The sequence below is a fragment of the Arachis ipaensis genome, chromosome B4 (assembly GCF_059453495.1).
Source record: "Arachis ipaensis isolate K30076 ecotype BB chromosome B4, ASM5945349v1, whole genome shotgun sequence".
Classification (NCBI taxonomy): Eukaryota; Viridiplantae; Streptophyta; class Magnoliopsida; order Fabales; family Fabaceae; genus Arachis; species Arachis ipaensis.
In genome coordinates, this window is record NC_142439.1 from 84,146,711 (window position 1) to 84,168,509 (window position 21,799).

The 21,799-nt window shown below is 38.9% G+C and overlaps 1 non-coding gene across 1 annotated transcript; it reads right to left on the minus strand.

The window, feature by feature from the left end:
• Nucleotides 1-4,766: 4,766 nt before the first annotated feature.
• On the minus strand, nt 4,767-4,874 carry LOC148568178 (small nucleolar RNA R71). Its single transcript, XR_015883052.1, has one exon. It is a non-coding gene; the product is annotated as a small nucleolar RNA R71 (small nucleolar RNA).
• Nucleotides 4,875-21,799: the final 16,925 nt, after the last annotated feature.

Below are 21,799 nucleotides of genomic sequence, written 5' to 3' on the forward strand. Positions count from 1 at the left end.
CTGGTAATTTGCCTCACAGTTACGCCATGCCTCAACAAGGAATCTTGGAGATTGAGTTGTTTGACGTATGGGGTATTGATTTCATGGGCCTTTCCCACCATCATACTCAAACACTTATATTCTGGTGGCAGTTGACTATGTATCAAAATGGGTTGAGGCCATTGCCACACCCACCAATGATACTAAAACAGTGCTGAAGTTCCTCCAGAAACATATATTCAGCAGGTTTGGTATCCCTAGGGTACTAATCAGTGATGGGGGCACTCACTTCTGCAATAAACAGCTTTACTCTACCATGGTCCGGTATGGGATTCGCCACAAAGTGGCGACTCCATATCATCCACAGACAAATGGGCAAGTTGAAGTTTTAACAGAGAACTAAAAAGAATCCTAAAACAGACTGTAAGTACCCGTAGAAAGGATTGGGCACGAAGCTTGGATGATGCTCTGTGGGCTTACAGAACAGCATTCAAGACTCCTATAGGGACCTCTCCGTACCAACTTGTGTATGGTAAGGCTTGTCACCTGCCCGTGGAACTGAAACATAAGGCCTACTGGGCAACCAGATTCCTAAACTTTGATGCCAAACTAGCTGGAGAAAAAAGATTGCTCCAGCTGAATGAGCTAGAGGAATTCAGATTCACTGCCTTCGAAAATGCCAAGCTTTATAAAGAGAAGTCAAAAAGGTGGCATGACAGAAAGCTGTCATCTAGAATCTTTGAACCAGGACAAAAGGTTCTGTTGTTTAACTCTAGGCTCAGGCTATTCCCCGGAAAACTGAAGTCCCGGTGGAGGGGACTGATGAGCGGATAATTTGTACGCTTTTTGGCATTATTTTTAGTATGTTTTTAGTAGGATCTAGTTACTTTTAGGGATGTTTTCATTAGTTTTTATGTTAAATTCACATTTCTGGACTTTACTATGAGTTTGTGTGTTTTTCTGTGATTTCAGGTATTTTCTGGCTGAAATTGAGGGACTTGAGCAAAAATCAGATTCAGAGGTTGAAGAAGGACTGCTGATGCTGTTGGATTCTGACCTCCCTGCACTCAAAGTGGATTTTCTGGAGCTACAGAACTCAAAATGGCGCGCTTCTAATTGCGTTGGAAAGTAGACATCCAGGGCTTTCCCACAATGTATAATAATCCATACTTTGGCCGCGTTTAGACAACGTAAAATGGCATTGAACGCCAGTTCTACGCTGCTGTCTGGAGTTAAACGCCAGAAACAAGTCACAAACCAGAGTTGAACGCCAGAAATACGTTACAACCTGGCATTCAACTCCAGAAAGAGCCTCTGCACGTGTAACATTCAAGCTCAGCCCAAGCACACACCAAGTGGGCCCCGGAAGTGGATTTATGCATCAATTACTTACTTCTGTAAACCTTAGTAGCTAGTTTATTATAAATAGGACTTTTTTCTATTGTATTAGACATCTTTGGTCAGTTGTATGCAATCTTAGATCACGTTGGAGGGCTGGCCTCTCGGCCATGCCTGAACCTTCTTCACTTATGTATTTTCAACGGTAGAGTTTCTACACTCCATAGATTAGGTGTGGAGCTCTGCTGTTTCTCAAAGATTAATGCAAAGTACCACTGTTTTTCTATTCAATTCATCTTATTTTGCTTCAAAGATATTCATTCGCACTTCAACCTGAATGTGATGAACGTGACAATCATCATCATTCGTTATGAACGCGTGGCTGACAACCACTTCCGTTCTCCCTTAGATTGAATGAGTATCTCTTAGATCTCTTAATCAGAATCTTCGTAGTGTACACTAGATTGATGGCGGCATTCAAGAGAATCCGGAAAGTCTGAACCTTGTCTGTGGTATTCCGAGTAGGATTCAATGATTGAATGACTGTGACGAGCTTCAAACTCACGAGTGCTGGGCGTAGTGACAGACGCAAAAGGAGGGTGAATCCTATTCCAGCATGATCGGGAACCTCAGATGATTAGCCGTGCCGTGACAGGGCATCTTGGACCATTTTCACAAGAGGAGGGGATGTAGCCACTGACAACGGTGATGCCCTTGCATAAAGCCAGCCATGGAAAGGAGTAAGACTGATTGGATGAAGGCAGCAGGAAAGCAGAGGTTCAGAGGAACGAAAGCATCTCTATACGCTTATCTGAAATTCTCACCAATGAATTACATAAGTGTTTCTATCCTTCTTCTATTACTTATTTTCAAAAACTCCATAACTATTTTATATCTGCCTGACTGAGATTTACAAGGTGACCATAGCTTGCTTCATACCAACAATCTCCGTGGGATTCGACCCTTACTCACGTAAGGTATTACTTGGACGACCCAGTGCACTTGCTGGTTAGTTGTATCGAAGTTGTGACAAATTATGAATTGAGATTAGAGCACCAAGTTGTTGGAGCCATTACCAGAGATCACAATTTCGTGCACCAAGTTTTTGGCGCCGTTGCCGGGGATCGTTCGAGTTTGGACAACTGACGGTTCATCTTGTTGCTCAGATTGGGTAACTTTCTTTTCGTTTGCTTTTCAAAAAGTTTTCAAAAAAAATTTTCAAAAATCTTTCAAAAATGTATCCTTTGTTTTCGAAAATAAAAATAAAAATAAAAATGTTTTCAAAAATATATTTTTCTTCAGAATTTTTAAGAATGAATTCTAGTGTTTCATAAAGCATGTTGAAGCCTGGTTGGCCGTAAAGCCACGACTGTAGGGCATGTTAGGCGTGTCATGTCTGAGTTACATACTAAAGCTTGGCTGGCTATTTAGCCATGCCTGACCCTTTGATTGGGGCTTTAGACTAAAGAGCATAAGATTCCTGGAATTCATATTAAAAATTTTGGAATCCTTATTTTTGTTTTTCAAATAATTTTCGAAAAAATACAAAAAAAATTAGAAAATCATAAAAATAAAAAAAAATTATTTTGTGTTTCTTGAGTCAAGTTGTAAGTTTGGTGTCAATTGCATATTCATCTTGCATTTTTCGAAAATTCATGCATTCATAGTGTTCTTCATGATCTTCAAGTTGTTCTTGGTAAGTCTTCTTGTTTGATCTTGATGTTTTCTTGTTTTGTGTTGTATGGTGTTTTTCATATGCATTCTTGTATCCATAGAGTCTAAGCATCAAAGATTTCTAAGTTTGGTGTCTTGCATGTTTTCTTTGCATTAAAAATTTTTCAAAAATGTGTTCTTGATGTTCATCATGATCTTCATAGTGTTCTTGGTGTTCATCTTGACATTCATAACATTCTTGCATGCATTCATTGTTTTGATATAAAAATTTCATGCATTGCATAAATTTCATGTTTTTCTCTCTCATCATAAAAATTCAAAAAAAATCAAAAAAATATTTTTCCCTTTTTCACTCATAAATTTCGAAAATTTGAGTTGACTTTTTCAAAAATTTTTAAAATCTTGTTGTTTTTATGAGTCAAATCAAATTTTCAATTTAAAAATCTTATCTTTTTCAAAATCTTTTTCAAAAATCAAATCTTTTTCATTTTTCTTAGTTATTTTCGAAAATTTTAAAAATATTTTTCAAAAATCTTTTTCTTATTTTTATATCATATTTTCGAAAATAACAATCATCAATTAATGTTTTGATTCAAAAATTTCAAGTTTGTTACTTACTTGTTAAGAAAGATTCAAACTTTAAGTTCTAGAATCATATCTTGTGATTTCTTGTGAATCAAGTCATTAATTGTGATTTTAAAAATCAAATCTTTTTCAAAAACTAATTTCAAAAATATCTTTTTATCTTATCTTTTTAAAAAATTTGATTTCAAAATATCTTTTCTAACTTCCTAACTTCTTATCTTTTCAAAATTTGTTTCAACTAACTAACTAACTTTTTGTTTGCTTCTTATCTTTTTCAAAACCACCTAACTAACTCTCTCTCTCTAATTTTCGAAAATATCTTCCCTCTTTTTCAAAATTTCTTTTTAATTAACTAATTATTTCAATTTTTAAATCTTAAATTTCGAAAATTACTAACATTTTTCAAAAACTATTTTCGAAAATTAATAACTCGTTTTCAAAAATTATTTTCGAAAATCCTCTCCCTCTCTCATCTTATTCTATTTATTTATTCATCTACTAACATCTCTTCCTCACATCACTCACCAAATTTGAACCCCCTCTTCTATCTGTGTTCGATTTTTTTTCTTCTTTTCTTCTTCTACTAACAATAAGGAATCTCTTTACTGTGACATAGAGGATTCCTCTTCTTTTCTTTTTCTCTTCTCTTTCTTATGAGCAGGGACAAAGAAAAAGGCATTCTTGTTGAAGCTGATCCAGAACCTGAAAGGACTCTGAAGAGAAAACTAAGAGAAGCTAAATTACAACAATCCAGAGACAACCTTATTGAAAATTTCGAACAAGTAAAGGAGATGGCAGCCGAACCCAACAACAATAATGCAAGGAGGATGCTTGGTGACTTTACTGCACCTAATTCCAATTTACATGGAAGAAGCATCTCCATTCCTGCCATTGGAGCAAACAACTTTGAGCTAAAACCTCAGCTAGTTTCTCTGATGCAGCAGAACTGCAAGTTTCATGGACTTTCATCTGAAGATCCTTTTCAGTTCTTAACTGAATTTTTGTAGATCTGTGATACTGTTAAGACTAATGGAGTAGATCCTGAAGTCTACAGGCTCATGCTTTTCCCTTTTGCTGTAAGAGACAGAGCTAGAGTGTGGTTGGATTCTCAACCCAGAGATACCCTGAACTCTTGGGATAAGCTGGTCACGGCTTTCTTAGCCAAGTTCTTTCCTCCTCAAAAGCTGAGCAAGCTTAGAGCTGATGTTCAAACCTTCAGACAGAAAGAAGGTGAATCCCTCTATGAAGCTTGGGAAAGATACAAGCAGCTGACCAAAAAGTGTCCTTATGACATGCTTTCAGAATGGACCATCCTTGATATATTCTATGATGGTTTATCTGAGCTATCAAAGATGTCATTGGATACTTCTGCAGATGGATCCATTCACCTAAAGAAAACGCCTACAGAAGCTCAAGAACTCATTGACATGGTTGCTAATAACCAGTTTATGTACACTTCTGAGAGGAATCCTATGAGTAATGGGATGCCTATGAAGAAGGGAGTTCTTGAAATTGATACTCTGAATGCCATATTAGCTCAGAATAAAATATTGACTCAGCAAGTCAATATGATTTCTCAGAGTCTGAATGGAATGCAAGCTGCATCCAACAGTACTCAAGAGGCATCTTCTGAGGAAGAAGCTTATGATCCTGAGAACCCTGCAATAGCAGAGTTAAAATACATGGGTGAACCATATGGAAACACCTATAATCCATCATGGAGAAATCATCCAAATCTCTCATGGAAGGATCAAAGGCCTCAACAAGATTTTAATAATGGTGGAAGAAACAGGTTTAACAATAATAAACCTTTTCCATCATCCACTCAGTAACAGACAGAGAACTCTGAACAAAACACCTCTAATTTAGCAAACTTAGTCTCCGATCTATCCAAGGCCACTGTAAGTTTCATGAATGAAACAAGGTCTTCCATTAGAAATTTGGAAGCACAAGTGGGCCAGTTGAGTAAAAGGATCACTGAAATCCCTCCTAGTACTCTCCCAAGCAATACAGAAGAGAATCCAAAAGGAGAGTGCAAGGCCATTGACATAAGCACCATGGCCGAACCTGTAAGGAAAGGAGAGGACGTGAATCCCAAGGAGGAAGACCTCCTGGGATGTCCAGTGATCAATAAGGAGCTTCCCTCTGAGGAATCAAAGGACTCTGAGGCTCATCTAGAGACCATAGAGATTCTATTGAACCTCCTTATGCCATTCATGAGCTCTGATGAGTAATCCTCTTCTGAAGAAAATGAGGATGTTACTGAAGAGCAAGCTGCCAAGTTCCTTGGTGCAATCATGAAGCTAAATGCCAAATTATTTGGTATTGAGACTTGGGAAGATGAACCTCCCTTGTTCACCAATGAACTAAGTGATCCAGATCAACTGACATTGCCTCAGAAGAGACAGGATCCTGGAAAGTTCATAATACCTTGTACCATAGGCACCATGATCTTTAAGGCTCTGTGTGACCTTGGTTCAGGAATAAACCTCATGCCCCTCTCTAAAATAGAGAAACTGGGAATCTATGGGGTGCAAGCTGCTAAAATCTCATTAGAGATGGCAGACAATTCAAGAAAACAGGCTTATGGACAAGTAGAGGACGTGTTAGTAAAGGTTGAAGGCCTTTACATCCCTGCTGATTTCATAGTCCTAGATACTGGGAAGGATGAGGATGAATCCATCATCCTAGGAAGACCTTTCCTAGCCACAGCAAGAGCTGTGATTGATGTGGACAGAGGAGAATTGATCCTTCAAATAAATGAGGACAAACTTGTGTTTACAACTCAAGGATCTCTCTCTGCATCCATGGAGAGGAAGCATAAAAAGCTTCTCTCAAAGCAGAGTCAAACAAAGCTCCCACAGTCAAACTCTAAGTTTGGTGTCAAACCCCCATATCCAAACTCTAAGTGTAGTGTTGGGAGGTTTCAACAAAGCTCTGCACATCTGTGAGGCTCCATGAGAGCCCACTGTCAAGCTATTGACATTAAAGAAGTGCTTGTTGGGAGGCAACCCAATGTTTATTTATCTAATTTTCATTGTTTTTCATGTTTTATTAGGTTCATGATCATGTGGAGTCAAAAAATAAACATAAAAATTGAAAACGGAATCAAAAACAGCAGAAGAAAAATCACACCCTGGAGGAAGACCTTACTGGCGTTTAAACGCCAGTAAGAAGCATGTTTTGGGCGTTCAACGCCAGAACAGAGCATGGTTCTGGCGCTGAACGCCAGAAATGGCAGCATCTGGGCGTTTGAACGCCAGAAATGCACCCTGGAGGAGAGCTGGCGCTGAACGCCCAGAACAAGCATGGTTCTGGTGTTCAACTCTAGAAACAGGCTACAAATGGGCGTTCAACGCCCAGAACAAGCACCAACCTGGCGCTGAACGCCTAGAGTTGTGTGCAAGGGCATTTTACATGCCTAATTTGGTGAAAGGCTGTAAATCCTTGAACACCTCAGGATCTGTGGACCCTACAGGATCACCTCAGGATCTGTGGACCCCACAGGATCCCTACCTACCTCCACTTACTTCTTCTCACCCCTCTTTCACACAATCCCATAAACACTCTTCCCCAAAACCCTTCACCAATCACCTCAATCTCTCTTCCCCATCACCTCTTCACCACTCACATCCATCCACTCTTCCCCATAAACCTACCTCATAAACTCCACCTACCTTCAAAATTCAAAATCAATTTCCCACCCAAACCCACCCTACATGGCCGAAACTTAACCCCCCTCCCTTCCCTATATAAAGCCTTCCATTCTTCCTCATTTTCACACAACACAACCCTCTCTTCTCTTCTTGGCCGAAACACACCTCCCCCCTCTTCTCCATCTTTTCTTCTTCTTCTTCATCTATTCTTTCTTCTCTTGCTCGAGGGCGAGCAAAATTCTAAGTTTGGTGTGGTAAAAGCATAAGTTTTTTGTTTTTCCATTACCATTGATGGCACCTAAGACTGAAGAATCCTCTAGAAAAGGGAAAGGAAAGACAAAAGCTTCCACCTCCGAGTCATGGGAGATGGAAAGGTTCATCTCCAAAGCCCATCAAGACTACTTCTATGATGTTGTGGCCAAGAAGAAGGTGATCCTCGAGGTCCCTTTCAAACTCAAAAGAAATGAGTATCCGGAGATCCGACATGAAATTCAAAGAAGAGGTTGGGAAGTTCTAACAAACCCCATCCAACAAGTCGGCATCCTAATGGTTCAAGAGTTCTATGCTAATGCATGGATCACTAGGAACCATGATCAAAGTAAGAACCCGAACCCAAAGAATTATCTCACCATGGTTCGGGGGAAATACTTAGATTTTAGTCCGGAAAATGTGAGGTTGGTGTTCAACTTGCCAAACATGGAAGAGAACGCACACCCCTACACAAGGAGAGTCAACTTTGATCAAAGGTTGGACCAAGTCCTCATGGACATATGTGTAGAAGGAGCTCAATGGAAGATTGACTCAAAAGGCAAACCGGTTCAACTAAGAAGACTGGACCTTAAGCCTGTAGCTAGAGGATGGTTGGAGTTCATTCAATGCTCAATCATTCCCACTAGCATCATGATTGGAGAAGAGGTGGAAGTTTATGAGATTATACCTCAAGAACTCTACAAGGTGGCTGACAAGTCCTCCACTATGGCAAGGTTAGCCTTTCCTCACCTCATTTGCCACCTATGCAATTCGGCTGGGATTGACATAGAGGGAGATATCCTCATTAAAGAGGACAAGCCCATCACTAAGAAAAAGATGGAGCAAGCAAGAGAGCCCATTCATGGAGCTCAAGAGGCGCATGAAGCTCATCACCATGAGATCCCGGAGATGCCTCAAATGCATTTTCCTCCACAAAACTATTGGGAGCAAATCAACACCTCCCTAGGAGAACTAAGCTCTAACATGGGAAAATTAAGGGTGGAACATCAAGAGCACTCCATCATCCTTCATGAAATAAGAGAAGATCAAAAAGCAATGAGGGAGGAGCAACAAAGACAAGGAAGAGACATAGAAGAGCTCAAGGACATCATTGGTTCCTCAAGAAGGAAACGCCACCATCACTAAGGTGGACTCATTCCTTGTTCTTACATTCTCTATTTTTCGTTATGTGCTTATCTATGTTTGTGTCTTCATTACATGATCATTAGTAGTTAGTAACTTTGTCTTAAAGTTATGAATGTCCTATGGATCCATCACCTCTCTTAAATGAAAACTGTTTTAATTCAAAAGAACAAGAAGTACATGAGTTTCGAATTTATCCTTGAACTTAGTTTAATTATATTGATGTGGTGACAATGCTTCTTGTTTTCTGAATGAATGCTTGAACAGTGCATATGTCTTTTGAAGTTGCTGTTTAAGAATGTTAAATATGTTGGCTCTTGAAAGAATGATGACAAGGAGACATGTTATTTGATAATCTGAAAAATCATAAAAAAAATGATTCTTGAAGCAAGAAAAAGCAGCAAAGAACAAAGCTTGCAGAAAAAAAAATAGAAAGAAAAAGAAAAAGCAAGCAGAAAAAGCCAAAAGCTCTAAAAACCAAGAGGCAAGAGCAAAAAGCCAGTAACCCTTAAAACCAAAAGGAAAGGGTAAATAAAAAGGATCCCAAGGCTTTGAGCATCAGTGGATAGGAGGGCATAAAGGAATAAAATCCTGGCCTAAGCGGCTAAACCAAGCTGTCCCTAACCATGTGCTTGTGGCGTGAAGGTGTCAAGTGAAAACTTGAGACTGAGCGGTTAAAGTCAAGGTCCAAAGCAAAAAAAAAAAAGAGTGTGCTTAAGAACCCTGGACACCTCTAATTGGGGAGTTTAGGAAAGCTAAGTCACAATCTGAAAAGGTTCACCCAATTATGTGTCTGTCGCATTTATGTATCCGGTGGTAATACTGGAAAACAAAGTGCTTAGGGCCACGGCCAAGACTCATAAAATAGCTGTGTTCAAGAATCATCATACTGAACTAGGAGAATCAATAACACTCTCTGAACTCTGAGTTCCTATAGATGCCAATCATTCTGAACCTCAACGGATAAAGTGAGATGCCAGAACTATTCAAGAGGCAAAAAGCTATAAGTCCCGCTCATTTGATTGGAGCTATGTTTCATTGATAGTTTGGAATTTATAGTATATTCTCTTCTTTTCATCCTATTTGATTTTCAGTTGCTTGGGGACAAGCAACAATTTAAGTTTGGTGTTGTGATGAGCGGATAATTTGTACGCTTTTTGGCATTGTTTTTAGTATGTTTTTAGTAGGATCTAGTTAATTTTAGGGATGTTTTCATTAGTTTTTATGTTAAATTCACATTTCTAGACTTTACTATGAGTTTGTGTATTTTTCTGTGATTTCAGGTATTTTCTGGCTGAAATTGAGGGACTTGAGCAAAAATCAGATTCAGAGGTTGAAGAAGGACTGCTGATGCTGTTGGATTCTGACCTCCCTGCATTCAAAGTGAATTTTCTGGAGCTACAGAACACAAAATGGCGCGCTTCTAATTGCGTTGGAAAGCAGACATCCAGGGCTTTCCAGCAATGTATAATAGTCCATACTTTGGCCGAGTTTAGATGACTTAGAAGGGCGTTTAACGCCAGTTCTACGCTGCTGTCTGGAGTTAAACGCCAGAAACAAGTCACAAACCAGAGTTGAACGCCAGAAATACGTTACAACCTGGCGTTCAACTCCAAAAAGAGCCTCTGCACGTGTAATATTCAAGCTCAGCCCAAGAACACACCATGTGGGCCCCGGATGTGGATTTATGCATCAATTACTTACTTCTGTAAACCCTAGTAGCTAGTTTATTATAAATAGGACTTTTTACTATTGTATTAGACATCTTTGATCAGTTGTATGCTATCTTAGATCACGTTGGATGGCTGGCCTCTCGGCCATGCCTGAACCTTCTTCACTTATGTATTTTCAACGGTAGAGTATCTACACTCCATAGATTAAGGTGTGGAGCTCTGTTGTTCCTCAAAGATTAATGCAAAGTACTACTGTTTTTCTATTCAATTCATCTTATTTCGCTTCTAAGATATTCATTCGCACTTCAACCTGAATGTGATGAACGTGACAATCATCATCATTCCTTATGAACGCGTGCCTGACAACCACTTCCGTTCTCCCTTAGATTGAATGAGTATCTCTTAGATCTCTTAATCAGAATCTTCGTGGTGTACGCTAGATTGATGGCGGCATTTAAGAGAATCCAGAAAGTCTAAACCTTGTCTGTGGTATTCCGAGTAGGATTCATTGATTGAATGACTGTGACGAGCTTCAAACTCGCGAGTGCTGGGCGTAGTGACAGACGCAAAAGGAGGGTGAATCCTATTCCAGCATGATCGGGAACCTCAAATGATTAGCCGTGCCGTGATAGGACATCTTGGACCATTTTCACAAGAGGAGGGGATGTAGCCACTGACATCGGTGATGCCCTTGTATAAAGCCAGCCATGGAAAGGAGTAAGACTGATTGGATGAAGGCAGCACGAAAGCAGAGGTTCAGAGGAACGAAAGCATCTCTATACGCTTATCTGAAATTCTCACCAATGAATTACATAAGTGTTTCTATCCTTCTTCTATTACTTATTTCGAAAAATCCATAACTATTTTATATCCGCCTGACTGAGATTTACAAGGTGACCATAGCTTGCTTCATACCAACAATCTCCGTGGGATTCGACCCTTACTCACGTAAGGTATTACTTGGACGACCCAGTGCACTTGCTGGTTAGTTGTATCGAAGTTGTGACAAATTATGAATGGAGATTAGAGCACCAAGTTGTTGGAGCCATTACCAGAGATCACAATTTCGTGCACCAGGGACCATATGTGATTACAAGTGTATCACTATATGGTTATGTGGAGCTTCAAGATATTGATTCTGATAAGAAGTTCATTGTTAATGGACAGAGAATCAAGCACTTTCTTGAAGGCAATGTTGAGCAAGAGTGCTTAAGGCTAAGGCTAGATTAAAAACTCAGCAAGGTCCAGCTAAAGACAATAAAGAAGCGCTTGCTGGGAGGCAACCCAGCCATGGGGCATCATTTCCTCTAAGCATTTTGCCCTATTCTTGATTTAATTTGTTTATATAAAGTTCATTGATACTAAGGTAAAGAGTCAATTGTATAAGTTTACAGGGTTACAAAAGGATTCTGCACACAAAACAGAGAAAAAGAGCTCACTGGCAAGAAAACGCTAGTAAAAGTCTATTTTGGGCGTTCAACGCCCAAAAGAAGCATTCACTGGGCGTTGAACGCCAGTAAGGATAGCCATCTGGGCGTTAAACGCCAGAAAGAAGCATCTTCTGGGTGTTGAACGCCAGAAAGAAGCTCCTTCTGGGCGTTTAACGCCAGATTTACAGCGTCCTGGGCGTTCAAAAAAACGCCCAGTGACAAAGGAGTTCCTGGCGTTCAACGCCAGAAAGAAGCAACAGCTGGGCGTTGAACACCCAAGAGAAGCAGCAGTTGGGCGTTGAACGCCCAAAACATGCAGCGTTTGGGCGTTCAAACGCCAGGATGGTGGGGAGGAGGTAATTTCGTTTTTACTTCATATTTTTCATTTTAATTTTAATTTTCATGTTTCAATTCATGATTTCTTGCATAAACATGTTACAAACCCTGATTTCAAAAATCCCTAATTTCTAAAAACCCTACTTTAAAAATATCAAATGTATCTTGATCCATAAGCACAAATCCTTTTTTTTCAATCCAATTCAACTCTTTTTCAAATTTTCAAAACAAATCTATCTCTTTTCATTCTAAAATCTTTTCAACTAATCAATATCTTTTTTTAATCTCCATATTATCTTTTTCAAAAATCCAAATTTATCTTTTTCAAATATCTTTCATATCTCTTCAATGTTAAATTATATCTTTTCTTATCATACTTATTTCTTTTTAAATCATAACTTCTATCTTATCTTTCTCCCTATTTTCGAAAACCCACCCCCTCCCTTTTAAAAACACATTCGGCCTCCCTCCTCTCATCTACCATTCAACACTCGCTCTCCTTCTATCCCTCTCCTTTCTTTCTTTTGCTTGAGGACAAGCAAACCTCTAAGTTTGGTGTGTTTATCCGTGATCACTAAACTATACCCACTAAGATCATGGCTCCTAAAGGAAAATAACCCACTCCAAGAGGCAAGAAAGAGAGTGTTCCAAAACCACTTTGGAATCAACGGAGGTTCTTAACCAAAGAACATTCAGACCATTACTACAAAATAATGGGTCTAAGATCAGTGATCCCAGAAGTCAAGTTCGATCTGAAAGAAGATGAATATCCGGAGATCCAAGAGTAGATTCGAAACAAGAACTGGGAAGTCCTAGCTAATCTTGAAACGAAAGTGGGAAGGAATAAGGTTCAGGAATTCTATGCTAATCTGTGGCAAACAGACAGGCAGAAAATATCTGGAACTGCCCTCTATGACTATAGGACTGCGGTCAGAGGAAAGATTGTTCATATCCACCCTGACAAAATCAGGGAGATCTTTAAGCTACCTCAGCAGAAAGATGACCCAGACTCTTTCAATAGGAGAATGATGAGAACAAACAAGGGCTTGGATAAGATTCTAGAGGATATATGCATCCCTAAAGCCAGGTGGACTACCAGCACGAAGGGTGTCCCAAATCAACTCAAGAGAGAAGATCTCAAACCAGTCGCCAGAGGATGGCTGGACTTCATTGGGCGTTCTATATTGCCCACCAGCAACCATTCTGAAGTCAATGTTAAAAGAGCAGTGATGATCCATTGCATTATGTTGGGAAAAGAAGTAGAAGTTCATCAACTGATTCCATCTGAATTCTACATACTTGCTAACAAGAACTCCAAGGATGCCAGGTTGGCTTATCCAAGCCTAATATCTATGCTCTGCAAAGATGCTGGAGTAAAGATGGGAATAACAGAGTATATCTTAGTGGAGCAGCCAATCACTAAAATCACAATGGAAAAACAACAAGTGCAGGATGATCCCATCAAGAGGAGGGCCCAAGAATTCCTACCAGAACTCCCTTAATTTGAATGCTGGGAACATCTTGAAGCATCTGTTACTAAGTTGCAAGAAGCTATGGACCAATTAAAAGAAGAACAGCAAAATCAAAACATCATACTCTACAAACTGCTCAGGGAACAAGAAGAGCAAGGGCGTGACTTCAAAGAACTGAAGCGTCAGAAACTATCTCTTGAAGGGCCAAGCACGCCACAGACTAAAGAGGCATCCACTTCCCAACTTCAAGGTTGTTGAGTTCTGATCTTAACCTTAACCCTGTGATAACTTTTTTTTTATTTGAGTTTCACCTTAGGAGTCATATAGTAATAATTAGTATCTATATTTTTTATTTTATCTCCAATTAAGCTATAATTTATTTCTCTCATCATCATTAAACATGAATAAAATAGAAGATTTTCTTTAGAATAAGGAGTCAATAATTTTCGAGTTTTTAATAAGAAAAATTCTAATTATTTACATGTGGTGGCAATGCTTTTTGTCTTCTGAATGAATGCTTGAACAGTGCAGATGTCTTTTGAATTTGATTTTTTAGAATGTTAAATATGTTGGCTCTTGAAAGAATGATGAACATGAGACATGTTATTGGTAATCTGAAAAATCATAAAAAATGATTCTTGAAGCAAGAAAAAGCAGTGAATACAAAGCTTACAAAAAAAAAAGGGCAAGCAGAAAAAGCCAATAGCCCTTAAAACCAAAAGGCAAGGGTAATAAAAAGGATCCAAGGCTTTGAGCATCAGTGGATAGGAGGGCCTAAAGGAATAAAATCCTGGTCTAAGCGGCTAAACCAAGCTGTCCCTAGCCATGTGCTTGTGGCGTGAAGGTGTCAAGTGAAAACTTGAGACTGAGCGGTTAAAGTCAAGGTCCAAAGCAAAAAGAAAAGTGTGCTTAAGAACCCTGGACACCTCTAATTGGGGACTTTAGCAAAGCTGAGTCACAATCTGAAAAGGTTCACCCAACTATGTGTCTGTGGCATTTATGTATCCGGACTGGAAAATAAAGTGCTTAGGGCCACGGCCAAGACTCATAAAAGTAGCTGTGTTCAAGAATCAACATACTAAACTAGGAGAATCAATAACACTATCTGAACTCTGAGTTCCTATAGATGCCAATCATTCTGAGCTTCAATGGATAAAGTGAGATGCCAAACCTGTTCGGAAGCAAAAAGCTACTAGTCCCGCTAATTTAATTAGAATCTGAGCTTCACCCAAAAACTCTGAGATATTATTGCTTCTTGACTTATTTGTATTCTATTTTATTTGTCTAGTTGCTTGGGGACAAGCAACAATTTAAGTTTGGTGTTGTGATGAACGAATATTTTATATGCTTTTTGGCGTTAATTTCCTATAGTTTTTAGGATGTTTTAGTTAGTTTTTAGTTTATTTTCATTAGTTTTTATGCAAAATTCATATTTCTGGACTTTACTATGAGTTTGTGTATTTTTCTGTAATTTTAGGTATTTTCTGGCTGAAATTGAGGGAACTGAGCAAAAATCTTATTCAGGCTGAAAAAGGACTGCTGATGCTGTTGGATCCTGACCTCTCTGCAATCGAAATGGAATTTCTGGAGCTACATGAGTCCAATTGACGCGCTTCCAATTGCGTTGGAAGGTAGACATCCAGGGCTTTCCAGAAATATATAATAGTCCATACTTTGCTCAAGGATAGACGACGTAAACTGGCGTTCAACGCCAGTTCCATGTTGCAGTCTGGCGTCCAGCGCCAGAAACAAGTTACAAGTTAGAGTTCAACGCCAGAAATAGGTTACAACCTGGCGTTGAACGCCCAAAACAGCCCAGGCACGTGAGAAGCTTTAGTCTCAGCCCCAGCACACACCAAGTGGGCCCCAGAAGTGGATTTCTGCACTATCTATCATAGTTTACTCATTTTCTGTAAACCTAGGTTACTAGTTTAGTATTTAAACAACTTTTAGAGATTTATTTTGTATCTCATGACACTTTAGATATGAAATTTGTACCTTTTGGCAGCATGAGTCTCTAAACCCCATTGTTGGGGGTGAGGAGCTCTGCAGCGTCTCGATGAATTAATGCAAGTACTTATGTTTTCCATTCAAACATGTGTGTTCCTCTCTAAGATACTCATTCGCGCTTAACTATGGAGAGGGTGATGATCCGTGACACTCATCACCTTCCTCAATCCATGAACATGTGTCTGACAACCACCTCCATTCTATATTAGAATGAATGATTATCTCTTAGATTTCTTAATCAGAATCTTCGTGGAATAAGCTAGATCAATGCTGGCATTCATGAGAATCCGGAAAGTCTAAACTTGTCTGTGGTATTCCGAGTAGGATTCTGGGATTGGATGACTGTGACGGGCTTCAAACTCGCAAGTGCTGGGTATAGTGACAGACGTAAAAGGATAGTCAATCTTATTCCAGCATGATCGAGAACTTTCAGATGATTAGCCGTGCTGTGACAGAGCATTTGGACCATTTTCACTGAGAAGATGGGAAGTAGCCATTGACAACGGTGACACCTTACATAGAGCTTGCCATGGAAGGAACTTTGCACTTTTTCATGCATGAGGGAAGAGGAATACAAGAGAAAAGCTGAAATTCAGAAGACAAAGCATCTCCAAAACTCCAACATATTCTCCATTACTGCATAATAAGTATTTATTTCATGCTCTTTTATTCCTTGCAATCAAATTTGATAAGTGAATTGTTTTATTATTTTCCTGACTAAGAGTTACAAGGTAACCATAGACTGCTTCAAGCCAACAATCTCCGTGGGATCGACCCTTACTCACGTAAGGTATTACTTGGACGACCCAGTGCACTTGCTGGTTAGTTGTGTGAATTTGTGAAGAATTGTAATTTCCAATTTCGTGCACCAGTAACAAACCCCTTAAAAATTGTTAACCGAGTATTCAAACCTCGGGTCGTCTTCTCAAGGAACTGCAAGGAAGTATGTTCTTATTATTGGCTATAAGGATTGTATTCGGGGTTTAGAAGGTGAGAAGCAAGTGATTTGAACGACAAGTAAAGTAAATGGCAATTAAAATAAATAAATACTGTAAAGTAACTTTTGGCAAGGTAAGAGAAATTAGAAGTCCAACTTAGTTATCTCTCTCAACAATAATGAAAGTTGAATCTAAATTCCACTTAGTTAACCCTTACTAAAGCAAAGGAAAGTCAAGGGACTAATTAGTTTGACCTTCGAATCCTAATTATTTCCTAAGAAAAAGTTGGGATTATTGAAGTTCAGTTTAATTAGCAAGATAACGATTATCAATTATGCTGAGGTTGATAACTGTTGAGTTACTGATTTCTTAACCAGGACCAAAAGGGGAAAAAGTAAATTACTGGAATAAAATATCTTCAGATCGGAAACAATGATAACATAAATTAAAAAGAGAAATCATAAACTGAAAATACCTCAAATATCATTAATTCAAATAATAATCTGTAACATGGAATAATTCATAAATTCAATTATAAAAGTAAATAATCAACTCAAGTGCTGGAATAAATAAAAGTGAAAGGGAAGCTAAAACAAAGAAACATTAAACCTGGATCGAGAGTCACTCTTACAAACTAAGAGAAGTCCTAAATCCTAAGAGAGAGAGGAGAGAACCTCTCTCAAGACTAAATCTAAATCATGGGAAGTAAAAATTGGCGAGCCTCCTTTGAATGGATGCATTCCCCCACTTTATAGCCTCTAATCTGTGTGTTCTAGGCTGAAAACTGGGTCAAAAGCAGCCCAGAAATCGTCCCTTGCGATTTCTGTTACGTTCAGATCGCGGGCAAGTGACGCGGAGGCGTCGTCCACGCAGCCACGTGGATTGCTTTCCTGCCAGGTCATGCGTCCGCGTGATCCACGCGTTCGCGTCGCCTGGCGTCGGGGCAGCTATGGCAAATTATATATCAAATCGAAGCCCCGGATGTTAGCTTTCCAACGCAACTGGAACCGCATCGTTTGGACCTTTGTAGCTAAAGTTATAGCCTTTTCAGTGCGAAGAGGTCAGGCTGGATAGCTTAGCAGTTTCTCTAACTTCTTGTATTCCTTCCACTTTTGCATGCTTCCTTTCCATTCTCAGAGCCATTCCTGCCCTGTAATCTCTGAAAACGCTTAACACACATATCAAGGCATCTAATGGTAATAAGAGAGGATTAATAATAAGCAAATATAAGATCAAAGAAGCATGTTTTCAATTATAGCACAAAACTAGGAAGGAAAATATAAAACATGCAAATAGTATGAATAAGTGGGTAAAGAGTTGATAAAATCCACTCAATTGAGCACAAGATAAATCATAAAATAGTGGTTTATCACAGGGGCGTGAGCTACTGGAGCTGAAGCGCCAGAAGCTCTCCCTTGAAGGACCAAACACCCCACAGATTGAAGGAGCATCCACTTCTCAAAATCAAGGTTGTTGAGTCCTAACTTTGTGATAACCTTTATTATTAGGAATTTATTTTAAGAGTCATTTATTTTTCTGTCTTCTATTATTATTGGTTTGCTCTTATATTTATTTCTGAGTCTTATTTTTATTCCATGATTAATAAAATTTAAATTTTATGTCTTAAAGCTATGAATATCCTATGAATCCATCACCTTTCTTAAAGGAAAAAAAGTTTTCTGAAAAAGAAAAAGAAATACAGGAATTTTGAATTGTAAAACAGATTAATTATTTTGATGTGGTGGCAATACTTTTTGTTTTTCTGAATGAATGCTTGAACAGTGCATATTTTTAAATTTTTTGTTTATGAATGTTGAAATTGTTGGCTCTTGAAAGAATGATGGAAAAGGAGAAATGTTATTGATAATCTGAAAAATCATAAAAATGATTCTTGAAGCAAGAAAAACCAGTGAAAAGCTTGCAAAAAAAAAAGAGAGGCGAAAAAAAAATAATAAAAGAAAAAGAAAGAAAAAGAAAAAGCAAGCAGAAAAAGTCAATAGCCCTTTAAACCAAAAGACAAGGGTAAAATAAAAAGGATCCAAGGCTTTGAGCATCAGTGGATAGGAGGGCCCACAGGAATAAAATCTTGGCCTAAGCGGCTAAACCAAGCTGTTCCTAACCATGTGCTTGTGGCGTGAAGGTGTCAAGTGAAAAGCTTGAGACTGAGTGGTTAAAGTCGTGATCCAAAGCAAAAAGAGTGTGCTTAAGAGCTCTGGACACCTCTAATTGGGGACTCTAGCAAAGCTGAGTCACAATCAGAAAAGGTTCACCCAGTTATGTGTCTGTGGCATTTATGTATCCAGTGGTAATACTGGAAAACAAAATGCTTAGGGTCACGGCCAAGACTCATAAAGTAACTGTGTTCAAGAATCAACATACTGAACTAGGAGAATCAATAACACTATCTGAATTATGAGTTCCTATAGATGCCAATCATTCTAAGCTTCAAAGGATAAAGTGAGATGCCAAAACTGTTCAAAAGCAAAAAGCTAATAGCCCCGCTCATCTAATTAAGACTGATCTTCATAGTTGTTTTCAGAATTTATTGTATATTCTCTTCTTTTTATCCTACTTTGTTTTTAGTTGCTTGGGGACAAGCAACAATTTAAGTTTGGTGTTGTGATGAGCGGATAATTTATACGCTTTTTGGCATTGTTTTTAGTATGTTTTTAGTATATTTTAGTTAGTTTTTATTATGTTTTTATTAGTTTTTATTCAAAAATCATATTTCTGGACTTTACTATGATTTTGTGTGTTTTTCTATGATTTCAGGTATTTTCTGACTGAAATTGAGGGACCTGAGCAAAAATCAGATTCAGAGGCTGAAAAAGGACTGCAGATGCTGTTAGATTCTGACCTCCCTGCAGTTGAAGTGCATTTTCTGGAGCTACAGAAGCCCAAATGGCGCGCTCTCAATTGCGTTGAAAATTAGACATCCTGGGCTTTCCAGCAATATATAATAGTCCATACTTTGCCCAAGATTTGATGGCCCAAACTGGCATTCAAAGTCAGCATAAAAATTATTGCGTCAAAACGCCAGAACTGGCATAAAAGCTGGAGTTAAACGCCCAAACTGGCACAAAAGCTGGCGTTTAACTCCAAGAAAAGTCTCTACATGTGAAAGCTTCAATGCTCAGCCCAAGCACACACCAAGTGGGCCCGGAAGTGGATTCTGCATCATTTAATCATTTCTGTAAACCCTAGGCTACTAGTTTTCCATAAATAGGACCTTTTACTATTGTATTTACACACCTCATGACACTTTACACGTTTCATATTGTATCTTTGACGGCATGAGTCTCTAAACTCCATGGTTGGGGGTGAGGAGCTCTGCTGTGTCTCGATGAATTAATGCAATTACTACTATTTTCCATTCAATCAGGCTTGTTTCTATTCTAAGATATTCACTCGCACTTCAACCTGATGAATGTGATGATCCGTGACACTCATCATCATTCTCACCTATGAACGCGTGCCTGACAACCACTTCCATTCTATCTGCAATAGCTTGAGTGTGTATCTCTTAGCCTCCATTCCGAAAGATCAGAGTCTTCGTGGTATAAGCTAGAATCAATTGGCGGCCATTCCTGAGATCCGAAAAGTCTAAACCTTGTCTGTGGTATTCCGAGTAGGATCTGGGAAGGGATGACTATGACGAGCTTCAAACTTGCGAGTGCTGGGCGTAGTGACAGACGTAAAAGGATCAAAGGATCCTATTCCAACATGAGTGAGAACTGACAGATGATTAGCCGTGCGGTGACAGCGCATTTGGACCATTTTCACTGAGAGGATGGATGGTAGCCATTGACAACGGTGATCCACCAACATACAGCTTGCCATAGAAGGAACCTTGTGTGTGTGAAGAAGAAGACAGTAGGAAAGCAGAGATTCAGAAGACAGAGCATCTCCAAAACTTCAACCTATTCTCCATTACTGCATAACAAGTATTTATTTCATTTTTTTTACTTTTTACAATTAAAACTAAGAATCATTACTGATATCCTGACTAAGAATTACAAGATAACCATAGCTTGCTTCAAGCCGACAATCTCCGTGGGATCGACCCTTACTCATGTAAGGTATTACTTGGATGACCTAGTGCACTTACTGGTTAATTGTGCGGAATCACAAAAGTGTGATTGTAATTTCGTGCACCAACCTCCCCACACTTAAAAGTGTGCACCGTCCTCGGTGCATTCAAAGATGAGCAAGGGGGTATAGCGATTTTCTGGATTGCTACCTTTAGCTGGTAGATCAACCGGTTACTGCGCGTTCTTTCTTCCACTTCCATTTTTGCTTGTGGTGCATCATTCATGAAAAACAAAAATATAACACCATAAGATGAGATAACTCAAAAACAAGGAAGCATACATTGTTGGGAATGAGGTACTAATCACTAGAATTGAGTGAGTGAATTAGTGTGACATTAGGAAAATAGGGATGTGAGTTCTAGATTAGGCACCTTTTAGAACACACATTAGCATAAAAAGTTATGTCACAAAAGGAGCATGCACTTTACTCATTTTAGTGTGCTTGAGATGCTTTAAGTAAACTTTTAAGGTAAAACAAGAATTAAAGAAGCATGAAGGCATTCAAGCTATAAGCATATGGATGCATATGATCATGAAATACAATGCATTAAGGTAAATGCACACCATCCAATGTCAAAAGATTGCCTAATCAAAGAATAGGGTTCAAATCACATGGTGGCCAGATCATGCAATTCAAGAAGAGTTACAAGCTCGAAGGCAATTCTCATCACTTGGTATTCTTAAAAGGTAAGCATGAAAAAACTCAAGACCAAGTAGCAAAATATAACCTTAACAATAGAATCCAACAAAGATTATAAACATAATGATGTTAAGATAACATCCCGTTTAGTACTCAGCAACAATTAATGGTAAACAAGATTAACAATCCAACACTTACAATGAAAAAGAGAAAATGAAAATTAAATTAACTAACTAACTAAATAACTAACTAAAATAAATGGTTATCAATGGTGTTTGGGAGTGTTGGATGAGGGGTTGAAGAAGGGAAGAAGAAAGGAGAAGGAAAGAAATGGAAAGAGGAGAAGAAAAGAGATGTGTTGAAGGAAGGACATCCGCGCGTATGCGCGTGGATGGTGGTACAATGGACGCGACGCGTACGCGTACATGGCGCGTGCGCGCGGATGGCTTATTTCGAGAGTGATGCGTACGCGTCATGTGCGCGTACACGCGAGTTGGTTTGTGCGAAAGGCACAATGCTAGCGCAGCATTCGCACAACTCTCGGGTTTTTGGCTTGCGGTGGAATTTCTCAATCCACGCGTACGC